Source organism: Heterocephalus glaber, unplaced genomic scaffold (genome assembly GCF_053883595.1).
Source record: "Heterocephalus glaber isolate CG9 unplaced genomic scaffold, H.glaber_assembly_v1.0 deba00001553, whole genome shotgun sequence".
Lineage (NCBI taxonomy): Eukaryota > Metazoa > Chordata > Mammalia > Rodentia > Bathyergidae > Heterocephalus > Heterocephalus glaber.
This window is the reverse complement of record NW_028258344.1, coordinates 10529823-10556795: the sequence shown is the minus strand read 5'-3', so window position 1 is coordinate 10556795 and position 26973 is coordinate 10529823. Positions and strand designations below refer to the sequence as shown.

Below are 26973 nucleotides of genomic sequence, written 5' to 3'. Positions count from 1 at the left end.
ATGAAATAGGCAATACTTGCTGAGGTGCTATAATGTTCATAAAATAGTTTAAAAAAAAAAGATAAAGGATATTTTAAATAAGTGTCATTGTGAAATAATTTTAAAAGCATGTACTTGTTTTTAATGATAGGCAATGTATTCTGTACTTCTTGGCTTGTCATCCTGTTTCTGAAGTACATGTTGTAAAGGAAGAAAAGTGGGTAATTACATTTTACATGAACATCAAATTGAGTGTTCTTTCCTTGTAGTTTTGTAAAGTAAGATTGTGGCACAACTATCCCCTGTTAAATGCCAGGAAAAAATGAAAAGTAAATGTCTTTTAAAAAATATCTCTCAGATAAATAAGTAAAACCTGTTAAAGTGGTTTTGCAGTCACTGAATACAGATCAAGTTCCATTAAAGCAAACTCCATGATAACTATGGATTTTTCTTATGTTGGTATTTTATTGTATCAAATATTGCTTAGCATAAGATTAAATATAGAGGTTATATGTAAGTGAAATAAATATCAATATTATTATTAAGTCATTACTGACAGACTCAAATGATTTTGTTATAAAAACAGTTTAACTCTATATTTGTCTTATCAGGTGCAAACTTATGGTTCAATAAGTAAACAAATAAATTTTCAACCTAGTTCTATAAATATAGGCAAAAATTAATTTTTGTCTAAGATGTCTCTTTTAATCATTACTTTCAATGTAATTACAGAAAAACACAGTTGAGAGTGTATCATTAAGATGTGTATATTCTGCCCTCAAATGAACATAGATTATTTTAGAACAAAGAAGATTCTAACATTTATTAACACTGTATATCTTAATCTCATTCTCAAGATGTTTATAATTATAGTACTTGGTTTAAGAGTGTCAATAGATACTAAAGTTTGATTAAAACTCTACATAAAAAAGATATTACTAGATTCTAGTTACGTGGGAACCTTTCTAGTATCTCTCATGCCTGTGATGTTTGGAGTACTCTAACATGATTTTTAGATTAAGTTGATCATTATCTACAAAGGCCCTTCAAATTTCTCCCCACTTATTCCCTCACATTCAAATCCTATAAAGAACTCTTCCTTGGTTTCTTGGGAAATTTCACTAGATGTATTAATCAGTTATTGCTGGGATAAGTCTGTGCAACAAATTCCTAGTGATTTGCAATAACAAAACATTTACATCTTATCCAAGGCCAGCTGGTCAGCCACCACAGTCCTGCCGTGGGCTGTGGGTCAGATTCAGGTCTGTTGCATGAGTCTGTCATTCTGGAACCTAGACTAAAGTACCCATGATTACCTGGAACAAACTCTCCTTGGTTGTAGAGGGTAGGAGGACGCACCCAAACTAGGGAAGACCAACCCAATGGTGCAAATCTATTCAAACCCTCTTCACTGGCCAAATAAGCACACATGGCCAGCCTCAACATCAACGGAGGGGCTAAGATACACTGAATAAAGATGAGGAAGGGAAGACAGAAGTATTTGTTGAATGTGTCCCTGCTGAACGTGCAAGAGCACAATAGAGATAGGCTACTGAAAATAAACAGCCTGTTCTGATTTGGAAGCAGTCACGGATCTGTGGCAATAACCAGTAGGTAAACACTGGGCCTACAGGGCAGCTGAAGGGGCCTGATAACCTAAATCACCCTACAAGCTTTCCCTTTACCCTAGCCCCTCCACTCACCAACTCCCCCGCAACTCTCCAAAGGAGAAAACGGCCACTAACAAAAATGAACTGTTAAGTACTGTCAAGTATCAGCTCCAAAAATTGTGAAATTTAAATCCTGCATCTACTGAAGTCCTTAACTCTATGGTCCAAGAAGTAAGTAAAGAAAGAGCAAAGTTAACAGGGCAGAAAACAATGACCATCCATGTGAATTCAGGATATTTGAAATATTTCTAGGTTTTAGAGTTTAAGAAACTAGAAGAAAACAATTCCTGCTTGACATAGTAGATGACATCATGAGATACCTTGTTAAGACTAGGCTTAACAAATGAAAGACCTTTTTCTTTATTCCTTCCATATCACATATCACACATGTACCATACATGTATTATACATGAAGAGTTGGGGATAGTCATGGTTAATGGCACTGTCAGGAATAATCCATAAAAATTGTGTTTACTCATAAACCAATTCCTCTTCCCTGGACAAAATTTCTATTTTCTTTTAAAACTGTTTTAATCAAACTTTTTGTTTTCAAGTAATATTAATTCACATCAAAGTAACTCAAACAAAACTAAGTAGTCTGGTAAGGGTTCTGGGTTCTCTCATAAATCTCAAGGTCAGGAGAGTAGGTCTTGAGAACAGCTGAAAGGAGGAATTGGCTACCATAGTAAAAACTGTAAGCAAATCTGTACAATATAGATTAGTGTAGATGATTTCATTTAAGTATTAATGCCACTTGTCCTAGAGTCCAAGCGCTGGACTTGTTAAACTGCCATCTGTGTCTCTCATTTCTTTCACAGTGAAACGGAGTACTCTCCAACACTACCCCAAATTGTCTACTAGGAAATTCACATGGAATTGTTCCTTACATATGGCAGCCACTAGTGGAAGTAGAAATGGGCATATGACCCAAAGACAGCTTATCCCTGTGACTTGGGTCAGTGAAAAAAATCTCACCCAATGGTATTGATAATAGCCATACCAATTAGGTTAGGTTCCTATGGATTAGGAAATATGAAGGATGGGCCAGTGAGTAGCAAATGTAAATAAAACCAAGTTACAGAAAGACACATCAGCTATAGCTAAAGGACCATGCTAGCTCCAACAGCTGAAGACAGTAGCTGATCTCCAGAAATGCATTTCCCAGTTCCATCCCTGTATGAGTCTTCCAGGGCTGGTATAACAAAGGACCACAGAACAGATGTCTTGAACAACAGAAACTATTTCTCACTGTTTTGGAAGCTATAAGTCATAGATCAAGATATTAGCAGGGTGGATTTCATCTAAGAACTGTCTCCTTGGCTCATAGGTGGCCACCTTTTCCCTCAGTCTTCACATGGTTTTCCTTCTATACAGGTCTTTAAAAATCTCCTTTTCTCATAAAGGTGGCAGTCATATTGGTTTAGAACCCAGCCTAATGATCTCATTATCTTTTTGAAGATCTTATCTCTAAAAGCAGTCACATTTTGAGGTACTGGGGGTTAGGACTTCACCATATAAATTTGGCAACATAACAGTGCCCACTTCCTTTTCTAAAGTGTCTTGTGTGAGTCTATGCAATCCAAATGGCCTAACAAACTGTGTTAGGACTTTCTGTTATAAGGAACAGAAAAAAGAAAAAAATTCAAACTTCTTAAGGAAAAGGATAACTAAAAGAGTTAACACCATCATTATCTTTAAGCACATCTGGACACAGAATTCAAATACAGATATTGTATCCATCAGGGTTCTGGGAGGAAATAGATGGCTCCATTCAATGCAGCTTTAAAAATAGGACTATCTACAAAGATGAGGGCAAGGTTCAGGAATATTACAAAGGGTACTGAAGTACCAGAGCAAGTAATATCAACTTGAGGACTGAAGGAGCAAAGCAAGGATAGTCCCTGGAACCTATAGGCCAAGAGTTGTAAAGAGAGGGTACCCTAACAGGAGCTGTGGCCTTCAGTAGAGAGACACAGCCAGCCTGAGGAGACCCTATTAAGAGGGAACTAAATATCTCCTGACAGTATACTTTCCTGGAAACCGGTGGAGAAGAGAGATTGGTAGAGACTATTTAGTCAGCTGATAGAGGAGACTCAAGGGCTGAACTTGGAGCAGGTGGAAAATGCCAGCACTATCCCAAAGACTTGCTTATCTACTCTCCACTCTCTTCCTAATCAGAGTCAGCTCTTCACCCTTACAGCTTGCAATCTATGGGAGGGGAGCTTCTTTGGGCCAAAGTTTTCAACAAAAATCTAGAATTTAATCTCATTGACCTGGGTTTTATCACCCAACCCATCTCTATTTCAATCTGTATTTATGTCCATCTCCAAAATAATTCCTGTAGCCAAAGTATTTCTCAACAGGTCATGATACCATGAATACCTGTGGAGCTAGGAGGTTGGGGTCAATCCCAAAGAACTCAGGGTATGGAATGGGGAAGGGTGGCTACACAAAGTTAAATTCAGATGTTGTTACCAGAAAGGAAAATACAAACAGGATAGATAAGCAAAAATAGCATTATATTACCCAGACTACTCACAATATAGTCTTTGGTAAATATGCATTGACTGATTGTGTTGATTGGATGTTATGGATTTTGAGAACTATTTATTGTCGTAGTTGGTGCTCAGTAAACATCTGTAGACATTTGTTGGAATATAAATGTTAATAATCATTACATTGGAACTCCATGGGCAGAATTATTTTGTAATTAGTTAGAAAGTTTATCTAAGGGATATTTTTCCACTCCAGTCTTTACAGTGGTCTTTATGAATGTTGATTTATGATTACTAGCTTCTTGTTTGTAGAGATCTATATTTATATCCCAATACTGCCTTTTTCAGAGTTCTGAATTATTTTGTAAACCTTGTTTATTTGCTTTCTTTAGACCACAGTCTTGAGAATTTCTGGCTTGTTTACTCACATCACCAAGTATTTTTTAGATTCATTTAGCAAAAGATCATCATGAAAGAGGCAATAAACTAAAGTAAGATTACTGAGCAATTTAAATTTGACTATTATTAAGGCTTCTTTGTTTCTGCCCTGTGAAAGATGACTATCAATGTTGCTAAGAGCTATTTGTTAAACTGATAAAAATGAATATTGTTTAAAAAGTCAAACTGCTTTTATCTGATCTCAAAGGTGAGCTTGTCAAATTAATCCTTCTGTTGTTTCCTTGTCATTCAAGCATAACTTTTCTTCTACCCACACCACTGGCTTTTGTTCAGTTCTAGTAAGTTTTGGCATTGGTTCTATCAATGACTCTGAGAAGCCCTGGCAGAAGGAATTAAGGAACATTTTTCAGAAAGTAGAATCAAGGGATCTGGGTATTTGATATTAAAAACCAAAATTATAAGAATCATTATCAGAGTTTTAATGCCACTGACATATCAGATAGGGAAACTTTCCCTATATATTGCCCATGTTCTGGAGAGTGTTGATACTTTATTTATTCCATAAATATTTATTGACAAATTCCTTTGTGAGAGGCTCTATATATGTAGTGATTAAGAGAAACATGGAGGACTCCACCTTAATGAAACTCACTCTTCCTTGAAGAGCCCCTAAATGCACCAACAAAGGGGCTAGTCAGGATGCCTATGGGTATATATGTATGAGTATGATATAGTAAACTCACTGCACACACTCATCTTCACTGAACAGAATGGTGACAGTTAATGAGACTATGAGGGAGAACAGGAGAGAAATCCTGAAATCATGAGGTGCCTATTCCTCAATCATTAGCTAAAACAATCAGCAATGTAAAGTGCCCCTCAAATCTCATCCATTATAGATTGGAATACATGATACACATTAGGAGCAGAAGAATAAACTCCGTTCTTCCCTCTTAAATAAACATTTTCTTTATTTAAATTCCTAATTCTTCTGTTAAGCTTTTCTGATCATTATAGCTCACAATGATCTTATTGTCTCCTTACTTTCAATGCTTGTAGTGCCTGGACTCAAGTATATACTCCCTCATAGTAGATGTCCCCTGATATTCCTTGAGGTAAGGACCAGATTTAATGTTTCTTTGCCCCCCTGGCCTATGGTCTGGGACAGACAGGAGCTCTATAACCACCAACTAAATTGATGTGATTGCTTTGGCCAGGTTAATATTAAACTTAGTTTGCATTTTTGGACCATAAACCACCCAGTAATTAGAGGGCCATTTAGTAGATGCAGCCCTGAATGTACCAGTAATGGGATAGATCTTGTCTGGAGGCTGGAGGAAGTACAGAAAGCCTAATAAAATTTTGATAAATTAGATCAAAACTGACCCAGAGGACATCAAAGCTGGAAGAGTTTATACAAAATGTATTTGGTGCACTACCCTCTTAATTACAGAAAGGAAATCAGGCATGGAGGCTGCAGCTTGCTCAAGGTCACATTGAATTAGTGATAGAGTCCAGATTGGCAACTACAGTTATTGACTAAGTCTGTGTCGGGTAAAGAGTGAAGGTTGGGAGCCAACTAGATGCAGGCTCAATCCAATCTTTGCCCAGTTCTCATACTAACAATCACCATTATTCAAACACTCTTTAATGTTCCTGGCATCATGTCAAGTGCTTGCCATTTGTTACTTCATTTAATCTTCACAATACTACTGAGCAAGATACATCAGTCAAAATTCTACCTGAGAAACAGAACCAGTTAGAGATCTACTTATTTAAAGATTTTTTAATACAGCTGGTTTATGTGCTTGTAGGACCTGGCTTGGAAAGTCTGAGACATGTAGGCCAAACTATGGGGAATAGTAGGCCAGGGGTTGGGGGTACTGGGTAAAACTGCTCTCCATAGGTGGAATTTCTGCTTCAGCTAAGCCTTATCCCTGCTTTTAAGTACTTTTAACTGATTGAAATAAACTCTCCCAGATTACCTAGGGTAATTTTTCTTACTTAAAGTCTACTGATAACGAACTTTAATCACATATATAAAACGTGCTCACCACAACACACAGATAATGTCTGACTGAATAACTAGAGAAAGTAGTCTAGTCAAGTTGACATATAAATCTGACCATTGTGGGTTCTGCTATTCTTAACTAATTCTCCAAGTCCCAGTGCTAGTAAGTAGCAGAACTGAACCTAGGCTTGTTCTTCCTGTCTTCTTGGCCCATGTCTGAGCCAAACAGTATACAGTCTCTGCACGAAAACTTGTGGAAATTCTTACATTGTGTTGAATTCTTGGTTCTTTCCTCCACAGAATGAAGAAAATCATATTTAAGGCATGATATTGATATGTGAATTGAGAAAAAGTGGGTCATAGGGACTCAACAAATCCCAGGGCCATTTCCTGCTTTGCCTCCTGTCTGTCATAAGGTTGATTTGCTTTCTTAGTCAGGCAAAGTGGACAAGTTGATTTGTTCTGGTTCTTGCTCTTGAACCTTTGCTTCTGTCATATCTGAATTCAGAACTCATTTGTAAGAAAAAAAAAAGTAGTTCTGCCTTTATGCAATACTTGCAAGAAATGACCACTTGGGTTAGATACTTCATGAGGATATTATAAAAAATCCACTATCCTACTACATTTTGGAATGTTGAAGATTGTTTGCAAGGACAAGAGGAATGCCTAGTTTTCCCCGGACTCAGGGTAGGGAAAGAAGTTGATTACTCCTTTTGGATTCTTAAGATAAGTGCAGTCACAACTCCAGATTGAATAGCTACATAGTACCATCGGATATTGCTATAGTTTACATATAGATGTCCCCATAAAGCTTCATACACTCACAGGGGGGTTTAGGGGAGTGATTAGATCATAGGGTGTGATACTCATTAGTAGACTGATGAGCTTATAGCTAAATGTGGCCTTGGGAGGTAAAGCCTGGTCATAGGAGGTGGATCACAGGAGATGTGGCCTGGGAGGGTGGTGTCTCACTCCCTCTCCTCCCTTGATCTTTTCCCTGCTTCCTGACTGCCATGTCATGAGCCAGTCTCCTCTGCCATGCCCCTCTGCCTTGGAGCCAGCTGATTATAGACTGAAACTTCTACAAACTTTGGGCCAAAATAAACTTTTCCTCCTTAGAGTTGTGGGTACTGTGTCTCAGTGACAAAAAAGTAACTAAGACAAACATTTTAAATGTTATCTGCCCAAACTTGAAATTAAGAATTTTACATCTTCATGGCCTTTACATTAACTTCATCTAAAGTAAATATATCTTCCCCCTAGAAAGTCACAGCTATCTATTTTCTATACTATCTGCCTGTATTTCCTAGTGGGAGAGGTGACATTTACTGAATGCCTCACCTTCTTCTGTCTACCATTCCCAACTACCTCTCACTGTAGCATCTCTGCATCTGATCCAGGGACAGCTGGAGAACAATATACTGAGTCTCAAATATACTTGGTCTCTCATCTCTGCAGCTCCACAAAGATAAGCTGTCTATACCATTTATCCCCTATTCTCTACTACCATTACTCCAGACCTCTCTCTATGTCCCTCAAACTAATCTCTGTATTTTTACCTTACTCTCAGCAGGTGACTATGCCGATCCCTTCTAGGGAACTTGAGAGTTAGCAGAAAGAAATTCCCTCAACTTTCTGGTTAATAAACTCCTTTTCTACCAAAACCTGCCAGCTCCCTTGGCTCCATTCCCTACACTTCCATAAGGACAGATATTCCTTCTCTTATTCAAGGGCAATCTCTTCACTGATACTATTTTTATTCTATACTTTTAGACTTTTCATCATGAGATCCTACTCAACAGCCTTTGAAGAGGTACATATCTGGTCCATCAGGAAGACAAGAAGGAAAGGAAGGAAGGAAGGAAGGTAGCAAGGAAGGGAGGGAGGGAGGAAGGAAGGAAGTGATGAAAGAGCAATGGAACAAACTCCTTTATTGGTCTGTGCCACTCATCTCCCCAGATAGGATTGCTTCTCAGGAGAGTTGTCCCCATGTCTAGAGTTTTCATCCTTCAGTTTTTGTGGACACAGTACAATTGACCTAGATGCCTTTTCTAAGGTCCCAGTGACCAAGACCAGTGGATACTCTCCTTTTCTTATCAGATTTCATCATGATGAGACATTTGAAGCTATCTATTTTTAAATGATTAGTAGAACTAAGGGTAAAGCTTAGTAATGAAGTGTTTGCCTAGCATCTGTAAAGTCTTGTATTTGATACCAAGCATTATCAAAAACAAAAAATAAAAGTGGGAGTAAACCAGTGCCGGCCCTAAAAATAAAAACAGCTTCCTGGTCTCTAGGACTCCAAATATGCCTAGTTTTCTTCCATTTCCTTGACAGTTTCATACCAGAATTCTTCATTGACTCACCTTAAACCTGGTCCCTAAGTTTTCATCCTGCCTCTTTTCCTTCACATTCTATAACTTCTTTTAATGATATTCAGGTCTTATCAGCACTTAGAATGTCATTTCCCTCCCTCCCCTGATGGTGGGGACTACTAGATGCTGTGCAAGCTGCTGCTGCAGTGCTCTGCAGTTCAGAGAAGTTGCCCAGGTCTCACATCAGCTATTTTTTCTGCTTAGAAACTTCTTGTCTCATTTAGTTTCCATCCCATTTCTAGTACAGGGATGCTTGCTCTCTGCCAAGCATCTTTGCATGCATGACTTATTTAGAGGATCAGCTTGGCTTTTGATTCCACTATGAAGGAAAAAAATCATTAATGCATGAATCCTTTTGTCCTTTCCCTTCTCTTGGCTTCTAAAAGGATTCTGAGTTTGTTGGCTTCTTCTGTTCTCCTCTATCCTCCCAAGAAAGTCTCTTCATGCCTTGTCAGACTCATTCCTTCGTTTTGCTTAGTGTAGAGTAAGAAGAATGTGAGAGGGATATAGGACCAGCAGATTTGGGGCCTGGGACTAGAAGTGTTCAGAATATGTAGGTTAATGAAGCAGGATGTGATGAGAAGGAAACAAATGAGAAAGAGACAGGGAGTTTAAGAAATGTTTCCATGGTCTATGGATTGAAAATGTTAAAGAAATGCAAGCAAATAAAATAACTTGAAGTACATTTACAGCACTATTTGGGGTTTGGGATTTTTTTTAAAAACTGGAAATTCTGTTCTGAGGATGGACTGCAGGGGTTTTCAAGCATATCTCTCCAACCCCAAGACTCTGAACCATGGACTGACCTTTGGATTTCACCTCTGCAATCCAAACTTCCTAATATCGCCGTTCTGTGTGGGACAAAAGGTCCATGTGCTCAGCTGGCCGCACAAATAAGGCTCTGGGTTCTGAATCTGGATCTTCAGGTCAGTTCTCCTTCCTAAGCTCCAGAACAATACACTGAACTGCTCACAAGACATTTAATTAAACAGTTCAAAAGCTCTCACATTTCAATTTGCCCAATATTGCTTTATCTTCATCATTTCTTCTTCTCGATGTCCTCCCTCTTATGTCCCTCAGTTAGAGATATCACCCTCAACTGAGTCACTCAATATAGAAAACTGGGTGTCATCCTTTCTGGAGTTTTGCTAAGATTTTTCATGCAAATGGTCACCAAAGCTTCTCCTACTTCTTAAATATATAGAGATGCTAAGCAACTTGATGTTTTCCAAACCCCTAAAGTTTTGAATTTGTTCAATATCATGCCACTGAGCATTCTCTTACTTGTGTTCTCCATGTTATTCTATTCCTGTCTCTGCTAAACATCAGCTGTTGCTTCAACTTCTTTTCTTGAAAGCCTTCCTTGATTGTGCCAACTAGATCTGACCACTTTCTCCTTTGTTCTTTCTAGAATTTATGCTATCAAGATATTTCACAATATGCTGCAATCATTTTATGTATAAAACATTCTCTGCTCCTAGATAATGAAACACTTAAGAGAGAACATTGTGTCTATTTTAAAGTCTTCAGCACTTGGCAGCATGTCTGGTTTCTAATAATTGCTCAAAAAATAAATATTTATTAATCACAGAATGAATGAACAATAAATTTCTGAGGTGGTTAGGAGTCTAAATTTAAAAATAGAAAAGATAACTTTTATGAAGTTAAGTAATTTGTCCAAAGTTACACAAATTCTAAAAACAGGATTTGAACATGGCTTATTACTATAAAGCATGTATCTTTTCTATTCACAGAAATCACGCTGCCTTCTAGCTGATCAAAACTCTCCTTAAACTTTAGCAGTTTATACAGAAACTTTCTTTGTTGACAGTGACAATGTTGTCTCTCTTTAAAGTGACATTTTTATGACATTTCCTTGGAGGTAGTTCAAGGATCCAAGAAGTATTTCAACAATTCTGTGTTCAGTATTTATCTTTATGCTCATCTTCAAACTTTTCCCACATTACCCAAACTTTTTGCCCTTTGACATTTATCGGTAAACCTTAGGTGATAATATTTTTGGAAAGTAGATGAAATTTGGAATTCTCTGTGGTTTGTGGAAGGTCAGTATTCAATACTAAGGGGAACCCAGGGGCCAAGAATTTATTTTAAAGAATATAAAGGAACACAATGGGGTGAGATAGTGTTTTGTGTTCAATAAACCCTCACAATTAGACAGTAAAAAGCTACCTGTGGATTTTTGAGAAGCCAAGTATGCCAACTACTAATGCCCAGTAAATATTCTTTTATTCTGAAACTGTATGTTTCTTATTTTCTGTAATTGCCACCTAGGATAATGTAGCATGTGACTTCTGGACATATTATGTCAGAAAATAAAAGGGAACTGTTTTACATTCACACTCTTAAAAACAAACAAACAAACAAAACCAAAAAACTATTGGTCCCCCCTCTTGTTTGAAGGTAGAGAGTAAGAGAATCAGATTCATGTTATTTTTTTGCTCAGTCAGAATATTTTTTAAAATCCACCTGATATAAATATGGAGTAGCACCGAGGATACAGTGCCATGGTAAAGCACTCGTCTATGTGTTAGGCCTTGTGTTTGATCCCTACCACTGGAAAAATAATGAGGTAATATATATATGGGCATTTTTCGTCTTTTTGAAAGAGGATATCATTTTTTTAAGTAGTGAAGGACACCTACATTCTCCACCAGCAGCGTACAGGGGAAATGTGGCAATAATCACAGATGAGAGTCATTATTGTGGCTTAAAATATGCTTTTGGCTTTTTTCCTCCAAGGGGATTAAGGCTCTTTACAAAGCCTTCATTGACAAATAAGCATTCGCCCTTCCAACACTCAAAGAGAAAGGTGAAAGTGCATACTTTTCGATCTTATTTTATTTCACTATTTGGGGAAAGTAGTCAGCAAGGAGTAGTCTTGCTGAAGGAATAGTTACGGAAGAAAGTAATGGAAATTCTTATTAATTTTTTCTCCCAATATTTACTAAGCACCCTTTATGCATCAAACACTGTACTATCTAGCAAAAGTATATTCTGTCTTGGGATGAATAGGGAGGGAGGACACAGTCATTTTCTTGGTAAGTTCTCCTCTCAAACCTGAAAAAATTGTCACCTCAGAGTTCACAAAAGCTCATTCTTCTGCAGCTCAGGGATTCTGAGAGGCAGGGAAACTAGCCTTCTCTCTCTCTCTCTCTTTTTTTCTGCAGAAAGAACTTATGGAGGAGCTTTTAATCCTGAATAGAAACTTCCTAAGAATGCAAGCACTGCAGGCCTTTACTCTTTCCATCAGGGCCAGCCATCATCACAATTCAATGTTGCCCCAACAATGTGGGTAATAATAACCCACTTTGCATCACTGTGTGATTGTGTACCTACTGGGCAGGGAGGAGCACACAGCCTCTGATCTGTATCTCCTGGTTCATTGCTTCTGATAAATGCTTAGTAAATCCACAAATACATTTTGACTCTCCTGAACTATTATTTCATAATAATGGATTGGTGCTCAATAAACATTTACAAATAATTATTACAATAGGGCTCTGTAGCCAGGGAAAAATGAAAGGGAAAGGAAAGAAAGAGAAAGAGTATGGAGCAGAAAAGAGGTAGAAGAAATAATCAATTATGCATATTAATTTACTGAGTATTTACTAAGTCACAAGTTCAAAGCCTCACACTTTATGTACAGTATCTTATGTAATATTTCTGACAGCCTATGACATACATTATTACCTCTCTTTAATGAGTAAGGTAACTGAAGCTCAGAAAAGTTAAGTAACTTCTTTAAGGCCATAGGAATGCTTTCCTGTGAACAAAGATTCTTATTTGTTACCAGCTTCCAGGAAGACAAGAGAAGCCTTAGGCTTCTCTATGGAAGTATTAGTAACAGTTCTTAGAAAAATGGCAGGAGATTCTGCCTTAGATTTTAATACCTAAAGATAAAAGATTAAATCTTGTTTAGGAGAATTAAATGAATCTAGGGGCTCACACCATTTTCCCTAGGCCTTCTGGATCACCACTGCCACCTCCTCCACCTGGTTTCTTCACCATCTCCACACTAATTATCCTAGTCTTTGCTTATATTCCTTTTATATCATTTTGATCATTAACATCTTAGATATGACTGTGCTCTGGCTTAGCAGGGAAGTCAAACATTAGGAACTAATATCTAATATAAAATATCATGACAAATGCTCACATTTTCTGTATGCTTTCCTATGGTGTAGGCTGCAGATTTCTATTAGAGAAGAGAAAAAAATTTTCCTTGGATTAATCTATGATGACCAGTGAAATTAATTAAAAGCATTAATTAATTTTTGTGTATTTTTGTGATACATAATAAATAACTTCATCATGCGAAATTGGTACATATACATGTATCTTGATCCTGTTTACTTTCCCTTCCCCTCATCTTCTTTCTGTTGCTCCCATTCATAAATTCACTTTGGCTGTCACATTTTCAAAAGCCCCACCAGAGGATCCAAAGATTAAACAAGAATATACAGCAAGGGCTGGGGATTTAGCTCAGTGATTCCACTGCCTGCCTCGCAAACACAAGGTCCTGAGTTCGATCCCCGGTCCCCCCCCCCAAAAAAAAAAAAAATATATATATATATATATATATATATATATACAGCAAAACTTTGGTTTGCAAGCATAATTCATTTTAGAAACATACTTGTAATCCAAAGAACTTGTAGGGCAAATTACCCCATAAGAAATAATAGAAACTCAGATGATTCATTCCACAACCCAAAACTATTCATATAAAATAATTATAATGCTGTAATACACAAAATAATGAAGAAAATACAACATATAAAGAAAAATAAACAAATTAACCTGAACTTACCTTTGAAAACCTTCATGGCTAGTGTGAGGGAGACAAGAGAGAGGAGGGTTATTGTGTAGGACAACTTTCAATCACTAATGGAATCACTACTATCTATTGGCTTCATGGTATCTTTTTCTTTCCATGCAACTTTAACAAGGAACCTATCCAATGACAACTTGCTTATGTCTCCTTTTGAGGATATCATGGAAATGTGACATTTCATTATTGCTAAACAGATTCATTGCTTGCATTATACAGTCTTATTCAATTGGCGCTTGTCTACAAAATTTTACACTGTTGCTCACAATTTACACATCTTGCTAATCTCACTTGAAATGAAGGATTCCTCCACCCTTTTCTCCTCCTCCTGTGCAGATGAGATCTCCTCCATAACCTCTCACTGTTGGCAGATGATCACCCATAATCCTGCACTGAGAGAGACGGTGGGGGGGACCATTGGCTCAGTTGTGATCATGTGACAATATTTGGCATCACATATTACTCATATTTCAAGACAAAGACATTGCTCTTTTATCAGGTTGAAATTTATTAGAAATGTTTGCTCTTCTTGTGGAACACTTGCAGCCAGCTCTCACTTGCCTTCCCAGTTGCTGCCCACTCTGCACCTTCTTTCTTCTTCCCTAGGGCTCTGGTTGAGAAGTACTGTCACTGTAGGAAGTACCAGAGCACAAAACAATGGCATATTCAACAAATCTCCAAATATTTTATGTGTCTGTCTTTTTTATAGGAGAATGTTTAGAAATATCCAGAAATTTTAGCTTTTAATTTTAATTTAAATCTGTATAATCAGTATATTTCTGATGTAACTGTTGTTCTTTGGGGTATTTTTCTCTGGTAGTTGTTTCCTTTTATTTTCTTTTATTAACTTTTATTTTCTTCCTCATACCTGGATACATATTCTTACATGTTTTTCATAAACAATGGATCATCTAACTCCTTATGTGATCATATGCGACATACCTTCTTAACCATCTTTATCTATAAAAGGAACACAGTATTCAAAATGTAAACCAAAGAGAATGTGAATTCTAGATTTTTTTATAACACAAGGTAAAAGAAATCTGGTAGCCGGAAAAAGAGTTCAAGTACCTGAATTCTACTGAATGTTTCTTGCCTACCTTGGTACACAGATAGACTCTTTGAGAAGACGTTAGAAAAAGGATCAGAAGTTTACACTGGCTTAACAAAAATGTACTATTATAAGGAGGATTTTATTCGCCTTGTTCTATCCCCTTCAAAAAGAATTTTTCAAAATCTAAGGATATTTTTTGGGCTCAGAATTTTTGCTTGTCATTAACTTTATGGTAAGTAAAAAATACTTATACTCAATCATTATCCAGCTTGGATTCTCATCTAGATTTGGGCATATACTCCTAGGTATTTCAGCTTCCCGGCTATGAAATATTTGCATTTTGTTTTGAGCCTATTATTATTAATCTCACAAAAATTTAAGGTTTCATTTTTTGCCAAGTACTGACTATACATGTAAAATTATTTACTTCTTTCTGAAACATTCTATAAACCCTCCTGTGGGAAAGACCACTGCAGTCCCATGAGAAATATATTTTGGGAGCAGCACCAGAGAGGACATCCTTCTTTATGTCTAGTATCTTTTTTTTTTTTTTTTGGTACCAAGGATTGAACTTGGGACCTTGCGCTTGCAAGGCAGGCGGCGGAACCACTGAGCTAAATCACTGGCCCTATGTCTAGTATCTTGTAGACTGCATACATGTTATCTGCCCATTATATGCTTCCACTGGATATTCTGATGCTTGTACCTACAACTCAGTATCTAGACTTAATCAACTGGTTCATAAAACTAGTTCTTCTCTTGATTTCTGACTTCAGTTACACATTTTTGCAGTCATCTAGGCTCAGAGCTACAAAGCCATCTTTGATGGTCCCTCTTCTGGGCCTTCTGTCAATTGGTAAATCCTGACCATTCATACTTTATAATCTCTTCTACAGCCATCCTTTTATTCTGTGTCACTGTCATCATTTCATGTCCTGTTACTTTATGGAGGGACAAATGAAATGGTGTCTTTGCCTACTTTCTCAAGATCATCCTTCTTCAACACATTCTATGCTCTTTGGCCATATTTTTCATACTCAAACATTGTTTTCACAATGTTATTCTTCTACTCACAAATTTACAAAGGGCCCTTGGTGCTAGAATGATTTAATTTCAAACTCTTTCATTTGGAAGGCAAAGTCTTGGTGCGAAGCTATTGCTCTAATCTTATAATTGTTATCTACCCTCAGTTCCAGTGAAATGTAATCTATTTGCCCTTCTGCCAATTTACCACCTTTTCACTATGCACAGCCCATTTCTTTTACCTGGTTGGCTATGCCAGTAATCATTCCTAATCTCCTTTTTCCTCTTGCTTTTACTATAAAAGTTGAATTCACTAAACATTCTCTTTTCCAACCCCCTTTTCAACTAGGGCCAATCATATGTCACCGTCTAACCCTTGAAATATCATCACATCTATTATACTGCTGTTTCATTTTACTTATAGAACAATTATAGTAATTATTATAGAAATGTAGATTCAATAAAATGTTACTATGGGGGCTTAGAGCCAAAAAAGGAATAGTATTACAGTTTCTGGATTACTCCTCTAAATTAAAGATTGTTTTCTAAGAAACACAGCATTTATTTTTAAAAAGTTGTTAAACTTTACTTTGTTTAACTGTTGAAATGTTTGAGTTTCCCTTCCTTCTTTCCTTCTTCCCTCCTTTCTATCCTTCTGTATTTCCTTTTGTCTTTAGTGGGATGGAGAAAGAAGGAAGTGGAATTTGATGTTCTAGAGGTCACAGAAAGGTTTAATTTCTTGCCTTTACCTTTTTTTGTAACAAAAGATGGTGACTTTGTTTAATAACTAGACATTATATTTTAGTTTATTACTATGATCCAATACAGATACACCTTGAACTAGTAGTCATAAAACTCTTGACTTCTTGTTTACTTGGATTTCAACAGATCTCTTCACAGAAATGTGAAGTCAATTTTTTTCTAGAATATGCTTAGGAGGTTACCAGGTCAAATGGTCCAGCCCACAAACTATTGACTTCAGTCCACAGAGTAGGAACTGTAGAAACTGAAAAGGTCATTTAGAAAGGCCCTGTCCAGTTAAAGACATTTGTGGTTAACACTAACAAAGTAAGAAGAAAATCCCAGTGGCCGTCAATCCACTCCATGACAGTTTTACTTCTGTTTCTGAACAGTGAAGTACAAATGAACTTGAAAGTAAAGTGTTTTTGGACAAAAGTAACACAGCAGCAGCTGTGGAGCTCAGACCAAGTCTTCCCTTTGGATAAAGCAAACGATGTTTCATGTCTTTGCACATTTGACCAATTTCTCTTAAGAATCAATAATTTTCTATAAGTTCTTATAAAAATATGTTCTAAAAGGTTCCAACTTTGGCATTTATGAGGAACATCAGCTTCTAAAAGAAAATACAATCTCATTTGCTTTATAATACATGTCACATGTTTAGCTGTATACCATTGTTTACTCAGCATCTTAGGTCCATGCTTTTAAAAGCTAAAATCCAATCTTAAATACCTCCTAACAGAGATAAGAAGAGTGACCATAATTATAACCAACCAGTAAAGAACAAAGTATAGAAATGAAGAATGGCAAGGAAAAAGCAAGCAAAGTATGAGAATTGGGAGGGAAGGGTACAAAAACACGAGTCAAATCCTCATTCCTTCTTCAGTTCCCAGGGCTCTTCTCAATTAAAAAACACAAGAACCAGGGCCAGGAACAAGTGTGGATATGGATGTGGGGGTGTGCTCAGAATGCATGACATTTTCTCTTTACGATCTTGTGAGAGAGTTAGAGAGACTGATGTAGATCAAAAAGTGTGATGGAAAGCCAGCCTTGATGAATATTTAAATAGCTTTCTGATACATAGCAGAAGAACTGGAAGCAGAAAGCTTCCTTTCCCCTGATAGGAGTGGGAATACACTGATGGAAATGGTGAGACTTGAGCAGAGTCTTGAATATTAGAAATATTGAAAAAGGTAGGAGATGCTAGAAAAGGAGTGAGCCAGACATGGCCACATGGATTATTCTCAAGGAACAGCAAATAGATTGCTCTTCTGAAACACAGAGGGGAATCATGACTAAACGGGGAAGCCTGGCTTGGGTCAGATATTAAAAAAAAAACAATACTACCAGTCACATTGACTCACAATTGACAAGCACAATGGTTTGTCATAGGAAAAAGCACTACCTAAAGACTTGTTTTGAAGTCTGACTTGCCTAGTCTCCAGGAGCTAGCTTTTGAGAAAGATATTAGGTCTCTCAATTTTTGTCTTATCACATTAAAAAGGGTAATTACCTAGCTTGTTTATGTCAGACCACTTGAGATGATAAAGAAAATAAAAAGAAATGAAAGCACTTGGTAAACCACAGCATAATACAAGGCAAGTAGTTATCATCATTAACTGTTTATTGATCCCAGTAAATTCATTAATGATATCAGTAAACTAATATACACAAATTCTGATTCATAACTCTGGGAGGTATATGTGAACAGGTTAGAAATAGATATAAGAAAAGATTTTCTTTATAAAAAAAGAGACTAGGATTGTTTTACTATTATCAAAGAATAAATAAATGCCTGAGCAATAAAAGAATGCATTCAATTAAAACAATATGAAGAGCTCTAAATTCTGTAAAGACCAGATGTTTCAACATCTGCTTTTTCTCTCAAAGTTGAGCCAGGCACATCTATTAATCCCAGAACTGAGGAAGGATGAGGCATATGGATTTCAATTTCAAGTCCCACCTGGGCAATTTAGCAAGACCTGTCTCAAAAGTAAAAAACAAAAAAAGTGCTGGGTGTATTGCTCAGTGGTAGATCACCCCTGGGTTCAATCCCTAGTACAACACGTACAAAATAATTTGACTTACCTCAGAAGGAGGATATCAAGGAATAATTACAAGAAAGCCATGTAGCCACTTACAATTTAATAAGTTGAAAACTGTGATAACTGATCTAGATGTTTAAACTGTCTTAACAAAATATTTTATACTTTTATTTTTTCCTTCTATTCTTTTTAATTTATTCTTATTCCATCCCTTCCCTTTATATAGACTTTTAAAAATATTAAAATTTCCTTCTTTATATAGAAATACAGATTTTTAACAAAGAAAATTTAAGTAACAATTTTAATAAAGAAAACCTAATATTGCATGTTAAAAAGCACTATGCAGGATTTAGATTTTTTTCAGTTAGATGCCCAAAGCTTATAGAAAGTATGAGTCCTCTGAAAGTAGTCTGAAGGCCAGCCCTTTGGGGAAATGAGCTGAGAAATCAGTAAGGTACCTACAGGGATCTTGTCCAAAAAAACCTGCATAGGATTATCCACATATACTATTCTTTTGGACAAAATTATCATGTCTCAGATGGTTCCTGTTAATACACAATATATATCAGGAGAGTGGCACATTAGCACACAGTCTTGACATTTTCTAGTATGGTTTAGTTAAGGGTCCCTCAGAGGCCCATGTGCTAATGGCATGGTCCAAGCCTGTGGCAGTTTTAAGAGGTGGTAGAACCTTTAGGAGATGAGTTTTGGGAGTAAGTTAGGTCACTTGGGGCATTTCTTTGGAGAAGATACTGGAATTATAGACCTTTCCTTTCTCTTTGCTTCCTGGCTACCATTAAATGAACAGTCCTCTTTTACCACACGCTCCTGCCATGCTATATACTCTGCTACCATAGCCCCAAAGCAGTAGGGTCAAATAACTGTTGACTAAAATTTCAGAAACCATGTGCTAAAATAAGCCTTTCTTCCTTTGAATTTGATTTTCTTAGGTACTTTGTTTATAGTGACAGAAAGTTGACTGACAGAATATTAGAAAATAAGATTTATTTTTTCTTGGCACTTTAAACCAGTATCTATGCCTTATGGATTCTAATTTCTAGATAGATTCAGAATTTGTCCATTTCTTCCCATCCTACTGCCTATAACCTAACCTAAGCCATTGGCACCTCTCACTGGACTACTCTGCCACCCCAACAGGTCATGACTGCAGTCTTGCCCCTGACTGTCCATTGTCCATCATCCAGCCATAAACCATGTATCATTCTCTGAGGCACTTTTTTTTCCAGTGGCTTTTACTCTTGTGATTCAATCTAAATTCAGAAAAAGATCTTTCATGAGCTGGTTTCAGCTACCTCTCCACCTCTGCCTCTTGGTATTTTTCTTTCCCCTTAATCTACATATTCAACTCATCTACACAAGAAATAACACACCACCCACCAGGAATAATGTCTTCTCAAGAGTCATTAATATCCTAGTCTTGACAATTACTAGTTTAGGATTCTAAGTCAAGTCTACCTGATTCTCATTCACAACCTAACCATGATACAATATAGTCTCTTTAGTAGTGTTCATTATTATTGATGACAATTTATTATTAATAATATGTATTGTTTATTTTAAAGATAATTATTTGTACAGAATTAAACTTCACAAGTGATTTACAAGTCACTCTCAAACTTCTGCTCTAAAGCTTCATTAAGAGGAGGGAAGTCTTAAGTTATGTCTGAGAATAAGAAAAGTTATTCTATTTTTTTCTCCTCCTAGGTCTAGTCTTTGTAATATTTCAATAAGGTATTTTGTGCATAATTATAGTCAAGACAAAAACATAACCTCAGGAAGAGGGGGGATAAAATGATGAAATTCCTCTATTAATCAAGTCTTTACTTATTATGAACTTGTCACAGGATGTAAAACATTTATGAGCGTTTTAAAAATAGTTTGGAGAAGCATGAGCTGCAGGAAGGTCTAGATATTTTTTCATGAGTCATTCTTTGAGGACCAATCTCAGACCAGTCATAAGAATGAGTGGCAACCTGATCAGGATTCATGCAACTTGGCATACGTCCTGCCTTCCACATTATAGAACATACCTGCCTAATTGCTCCTGGAGTTAAAAAAAAAGAAAGGAAGGAGGGGGGAAAAAAAGGAAAAAAGAAGAAAGAACCATCTCCTTAATCACTATAAAAAAGCTTTACTTGATGCGCTTGAATCCATATCTGGAAGGTCTGAATTAAACTAGAAGATAGTAAGTTTGTCCAATAGTTTCCAATTTATGCCAATCTGACTTTCCCTTCAGTCTTTCACAGTGGATAAATTCTTACCACTAGAATACTGCACTGGTCTGGGCTTTCCTTTGAAAGTATCTCAAGTGGTCATGGGGTAACCATTGCTGGCTTGTTTGTACTTGTCTTAGGGGCTAGGTGGAGGAAAGTGGATGCAATAATTAATTCAGATTTAATACCCAGGGGTGTGTCAAGGAACCTGAACTTGAATCTCAGGTTGCAAAAATATAGTTCAAAAAGAACATGATATTCCTTCTCCCCTGGGATTTTGCTGATAGAATTATAAAGCTAAATGGAAGATTACCCCCTACTGTGCTACATTCACTATAAACATCTCTACTGAGAGAAGTGGCAAAACTAAAGAAAAAATTACATCATTCAACTTTTTCCTTGACCCAAAGCATTACTAGCACAAATTCAATATGAACATTCAAAATGTCCTTTTGGGAGGTGGGTGATGGAACTTACTTTTATCAATTATTCCTACTTTATAAACAACCTGGATGGTGAGGCTGCTGCTTTTTTTTTTCTTCCAAGAGGAATATTTAATGGAAAAACATTGTGAACATAACCTTCTAAGAGTTAAAAGACAGAGACACATTTTCTGTTGAACATAAACAAAAACATCTAACTACCATGCTTATTTCCTGACCATTAAGCACTTGATGTGTTTATGAAGCCTTGTAAAGTATTACAGCAGCTATGACTGCATGGAACGTCTCCTTGGGCAGGTTGGTGCACGACCTCAGTCTTATGAAGAGTTGTCATCATCTCCTAGTATGACACTGGCTTTTTGTAGTGGTCCACAGTCTCCCAGTTGTGCTTTTCAGAGTGCAGTCATAGCATTTGGATGATCATTTCGCAGACTTTTGGTGATGGTTGTTAATCAGTTATACAGGAGAAATTTCCCAGCTGATTACAATCACCATAACACCACCTCCCCTCTTTTCTTTCTTAATTTTTTAAATTATGAAGGCAATATATGCTATCTTTTAATTTGGAAAATAAGAGAAAAAACTTTTTATAAAAAGTATCTTTCATCACCTCAGCACTTAATCCACTGTTAATATGCCGGTGTACAATCTTAATGCTTGTTTGTTCACATTGGTTTTTATGTGACAGGGTAATGCAATTACACAACAAGGTACACAATTTTTGTTCCACTTTTTTTTTTTACAACCCTGGCTTAGATGTCAGTACCTGAAGATTAACACTAATGATCCGTTTAAATCTCTTAGCTTACATAGAGGTTGTACAGTACACAACATGTATAACTCCACGTAAGAGCCCCCACATCATTCTAAGAGGAGGAATCTTTTTAGACCAGAGGTGTTGATCCTACCCTTTTCAGTTCTGTGACCTCACTCCCTTCCTTCTTCAGCACTTCAAGGTGTCCTACTGTTAACCAAGCTCAAGTGGTCCCAACGGCCTCCTCTGGTGTCTACCCTAAATCTTTGGCCTTGAAGGAGCCATCTACCTTACAGGGCCCCTCATCTCTCACTCTCATTTGGCCCTGGGCTTCCTTTCAAAGGTCTTGCTCAGTTTCTGTCCTTCACCTCTCCTTGGAAGTGATCTTAGAGATTGCTGGAAATCTCCCCTCGTGCTACAAGAACACTCCAGGGATTTGCCTACCTCTCCCCTTCTCCTTCCTGCTACCTTAAAAACATGGCTCTCCCTCCCTCAGGCCTTGACCTGAGACATGGCTGAATTGTGTTTACTCTAGGTCCAGTCCTGTGGGTCCTCAGTTGCTCTCCTTCCTGTCTTCATCTCAGTGAGGCAGGATGAAGCAGCCTTCCCAGTCAAAGCCCAACCAAAGGAACCCTGACAGTGGTCACTCTGCCGATATGGAGACCCAAGGAGCTGCTTGGAAACCTAGAGGGTTGGGTGGGAAGCTGGTATGTAACCTTGTGCCTTTGGCTTCTACTCCCATGTGGATTTGCCATCCCTACTTCTACCCTAATTCCTTGACAACTAAAGGAGGTGTCATCTTTTGCCCATTTCTGACAAGCTAAGGTCCACAACACATTTTGTTTGGCCTGCCATACTTTTTGAAAGTTTCAGTTAGCTACTATCATTAAAAAATCAGATTTCTCTTAAGTATATGTGCTCCTGAAGTGAACACCAGATTTCACTTAAGAATCCAGCATTCTAGTTTCTTTTGAAAAATCAGAAGATCTGGTAACACGAGGTCCACATTCCTGCATGTGACAACCAGCTAGAGCTGGTATCTGCTGTTCCTTTCTGTGGGGCTTATTCTCTGGTTTCTGAAGTTCTAAGCCTCCTGATTGCAACTGCCACCTACACCAGCCACATGGCTTCTAAGCTGTATCTCTGCATGAGGCAGTCCTGTGGGAAGGATCAAAAGTGAGGCTAATTAGACGTTGTCCAGTTCAATCTTTCCCAATGCCTGAGGCCTCCACATACAAAGGAGGGCAGAGTAGGGCAAGCAGGAAGGCAGGGTGGAGAGTCCTGGTTGAAGCCACTTTTCAGCCTTTTTGTGATCACTGTTTACTGCCAGCAGCATCCCAGGCGTCATATGTGTCCTGTCCCAGCTCAAGCCTGCCTCTGGTGCCCAGGCTGGTGCAAATACAGAGCTTGCCATTTCTTCAGGCCACTCCACACCCTTTCGGAGCTAGGCCCCAGGCCTAAGTTCTCATCCTGAGGCTGAGCAACAGTGTGGCCTGTAGGCATGGGCTTCCTTACTGTCTACACAACTCAGCCAAAGGTACACCAGGGGGTTGCAGCCTTGTTACAGTCCAATGTGATGTTGAGAACAGTGCAGGGGGCCCGCCCACAGACAGGGCTATGTGGGAATCCACACAGTACTTCACAGTGTTCAGGCCTCCCTTCCGGTCCACCTTGAATTGCTCCTGTTTTTGAGCTGCAATATGCTTCTGATCCCTCTTCCTCCAGACTGGGTCATGCAGATGGCAAAATGTCTTATAGCCAGTTGTGATTCCCGAGGGGCAGAAAAGCTGGAGCCCAGCTCCTTTGATGCTCTGGTAGAATTCATCATCCTCGAGGCCCCAGCCCCAGTTGCTCAGCCAGTAGTGCTGCTTGGAGAGAAGGAGGATGCTGCCTACGTAGGTCTTGTAATGGTAGAGCAGGTAGAGCTCTGGGGAGGCCACTTGGAAGGGCCCAGCCTCAAGGAAGCCATAGTGCAGCTCCTCATTGAGAGGGAGCAGGTCCACGTCATGCATGTCAATGTAGTCTGTGCTGTTGCTGCTTTCCAGGAAGCCCACATTGATGAGTGTCACCTGGTTGAACCGGAAATGATCCACCTGGTTGAGCATGTAGATGTGCTGGATCTTCTTCCTGCTCAGAAAGCGGTGCATATGGGGCACGAAGACCAGAAGCTCCTCAAAGCATTCACAGAATGGCACCAACACTGCCAGGCAATGGGGCCCCCAGGATGCATCTTCTTCCTAGTGCTCAGGGGGTAGCTCTGGGGGGCAGGCCTCGAGTGGACCTGGGGTCTCCTGCCCTTGTCCCCTGGCTGCCCTGTCCACATCACCAGAGCAGCTGAGCTGCAGTCAGGGTAGGGAAAAGAAGCTCAGTAAGAGACAGGCAATGAAGAGGTGGAAGGTGGAGCATTTCCAGGGAAAGCCACCAAGGAGCCACCTGGTCTTGCCATCCTGCCAGGGCAGCTGCGCTGCTTACCTCCGGGAGGGGAACATTGAGGGGAGAAGCGATGGTGAATGGGGCTCCAGCTGCCAGCCTAGCCCGCTGGGCCTTGCAGGCCTACGCAGCACCACAGCCTCCCGCCCCACCCAGACCCTTCTGCGGCGCCCCCCCCGCCCCCCGCCATGTAAAATTAATACCTCCAATGGTGTATAGGTTTAACCTGTTTTCTTTTTTTGGTACCTGGGATCGAACTTGGGACCTTGCTCTTGCAAGGCAGGTGGGGGAACCACTGAGCTAAATCCCCGACCCTAACCTGTTTTCTTAATTGCTAGCCAATAATGTCATTCATTTGCTGAATATCTATACTATTACATAGTATAGATAGTATAATAGTACACTATTACATAGTATAGATGTAATTCTTATATTTGTGGGTCAAACTCTTCTATTTTACTGAGCTATCTAGCTAAGACTTAACAGCTGAAATGATCGTAACTTTCTAATATATAGGCACAATTGTTATGTCTCCATAGTTGACATTCTCCCACCACAAAGTCTTTCAGATATTAATACTCAAAATTCATTAAACATACTTGGTTTTTCAGTATAATTTTTATTACTTCTCATGCAGAAAAACCTTCTGTTTTTTCCCTAAAACTCAATACCATATATTTAACAAAACTGTGGATAGGACAAGGCCTTGGTTATAAATAATGTAAGAATAATGAGTAAGTCTTGAGTCAAATAAAACTGGTGGACTATCATAATCATATTACATTATATGGTAATGTGTACACTATTTTGAAAAGCACATGAAATGACAGCAAAGAAGATTATGTCTGGGATGTTGTATGCAAAGCAACAGTTTGTCTATAACCATATTAATTGTTTGATGATCAGAGAGAGAGAGAGTTGTGTAAAGTATTATATATGCTAATATGTTTCTGGCATATAGGCATTTTGCTGTTTGTTTCAAGGTTAAGGAAATTGGTTGAATGCTTTGGTTTGATGTGAAAAACATAGACTTTTTCTTATTTAACATAATGAAGAAAAATATAATAGAAATAGGCTTTCAGGCAGCATTTTTTGAACAGTAAGCCTGATGATCAAAAACAAATTTTTGAGCTGGGAATGTGCTTCAGTGGTATTATCTTACAGGACTAGAGATCCTTCCCAACCATTATATTTATATTATATTTTCATATTATATTTATATTATATTTTCCATAATATTCTTTCTCTTTTTAAACTTTTACTAGTTGAACTATTGAGAACAGATTGCCTACATGATGCAACAAAACCACAAAATATTTTAATACATGATTCCTATAAACAAGGACGTTTCTCACATAACCACAATACAACTACCAAAATTGGCAAATTGACCTTGATTGCACTGCTATCATCTAATCCACAAACTTTACCTAAATTTTGTCCAGTGTCCTACTAATGTTCTTTATAGGAAAAAGATCCAGTCCTGAATCATGTGTTTCATTTGGTTATCACAACTCTTTAATCCCCTTTAAACTGCAATGGTTCTTGGGATTTCTTAGGCTTTTATGACTTTCTTACTTTTAAAGAATGTCTTTCAATTTGGATTTGTCTGATTTTTTTTATTATTGGTTTCAGAATGTGAAGTTTGGGAAGGAATGTCATAGAAATGTTGCATGTTTTCACTATATTCTGTCAGACAAATACTGAAAGTTAGTTTATTAGTTTCATCTTCAAATTTATAAAGGAAAAAAGAAAATAAACTCGCCAAAACTGGACAAGACAACAAATAGATTCCCATTTTGGTTTTGGTTGGCACTAAATCAAATAGAAGGCTGCTACCTGGGAACTATTACTGTTAAACAAACCACTCAAAACTTACAACTTAAAAAGAGTTCTAGCTCATAATTTTGCAGGTTGGCAATTTAGGATGGATCCAATTGGGTGGGTTTTTCTGGATTGGGCTGGGCTTGGCTGGTCTCAGCTGGGCTTGTTCATAAGTCTGTGGTCAGCTGTGGAGTCAGCAGGGATGACTCATGTCTTCAGGCTCCAAGATTTCTAAGCAGAAGCACACCAGCCCCTGGAGGCTGGGGCTCAAAATTGAGGCAGCACCATTTCTGCTGCATAACATCGTCCAGAAGTCAAAAGGTCAGACAGATTCAAATTTTGTTTAACTAACAATTTCCATGAAAAGAAGAGCAAGTGCTTTTCATTATTTAAATTTATATTCAATTCAGATATTCAGTTAAATTCAAATATTTCATAATTCAAAGTGGAAACTACTGAGTTTATCTATGGTTGTGTAATAAACTACCCCAAAGTAATTGGTCAAAAGAATTTATTTTGCTCATTATTTTTTACATAATTGCATTCTAATGTAAAAATTACATCTACGTTATATAATTTAACAATATTCAGTAAATGAAATTACTGGCTATCAATTGGAAAAACAATTTAGACTTATACATCAT

At 37.9% G+C, this 26973-nt stretch overlaps 1 protein-coding gene and 1 pseudogene across 1 annotated transcript in view; both read right to left on the bottom strand.

Moving 5' to 3' along the window:
* Dnajc5b (DnaJ heat shock protein family (Hsp40) member C5 beta) overlaps positions 1-26973 on the bottom strand; it is a 338000-nt gene that overhangs the window by 121250 nt on the left and 189777 nt on the right. The gene's annotated exons all lie outside the window — the stretch shown is intronic.
* LOC101719100 (beta-1,4-galactosyltransferase 7 pseudogene) lies at positions 21466-24564 on the bottom strand (annotated as a pseudogene).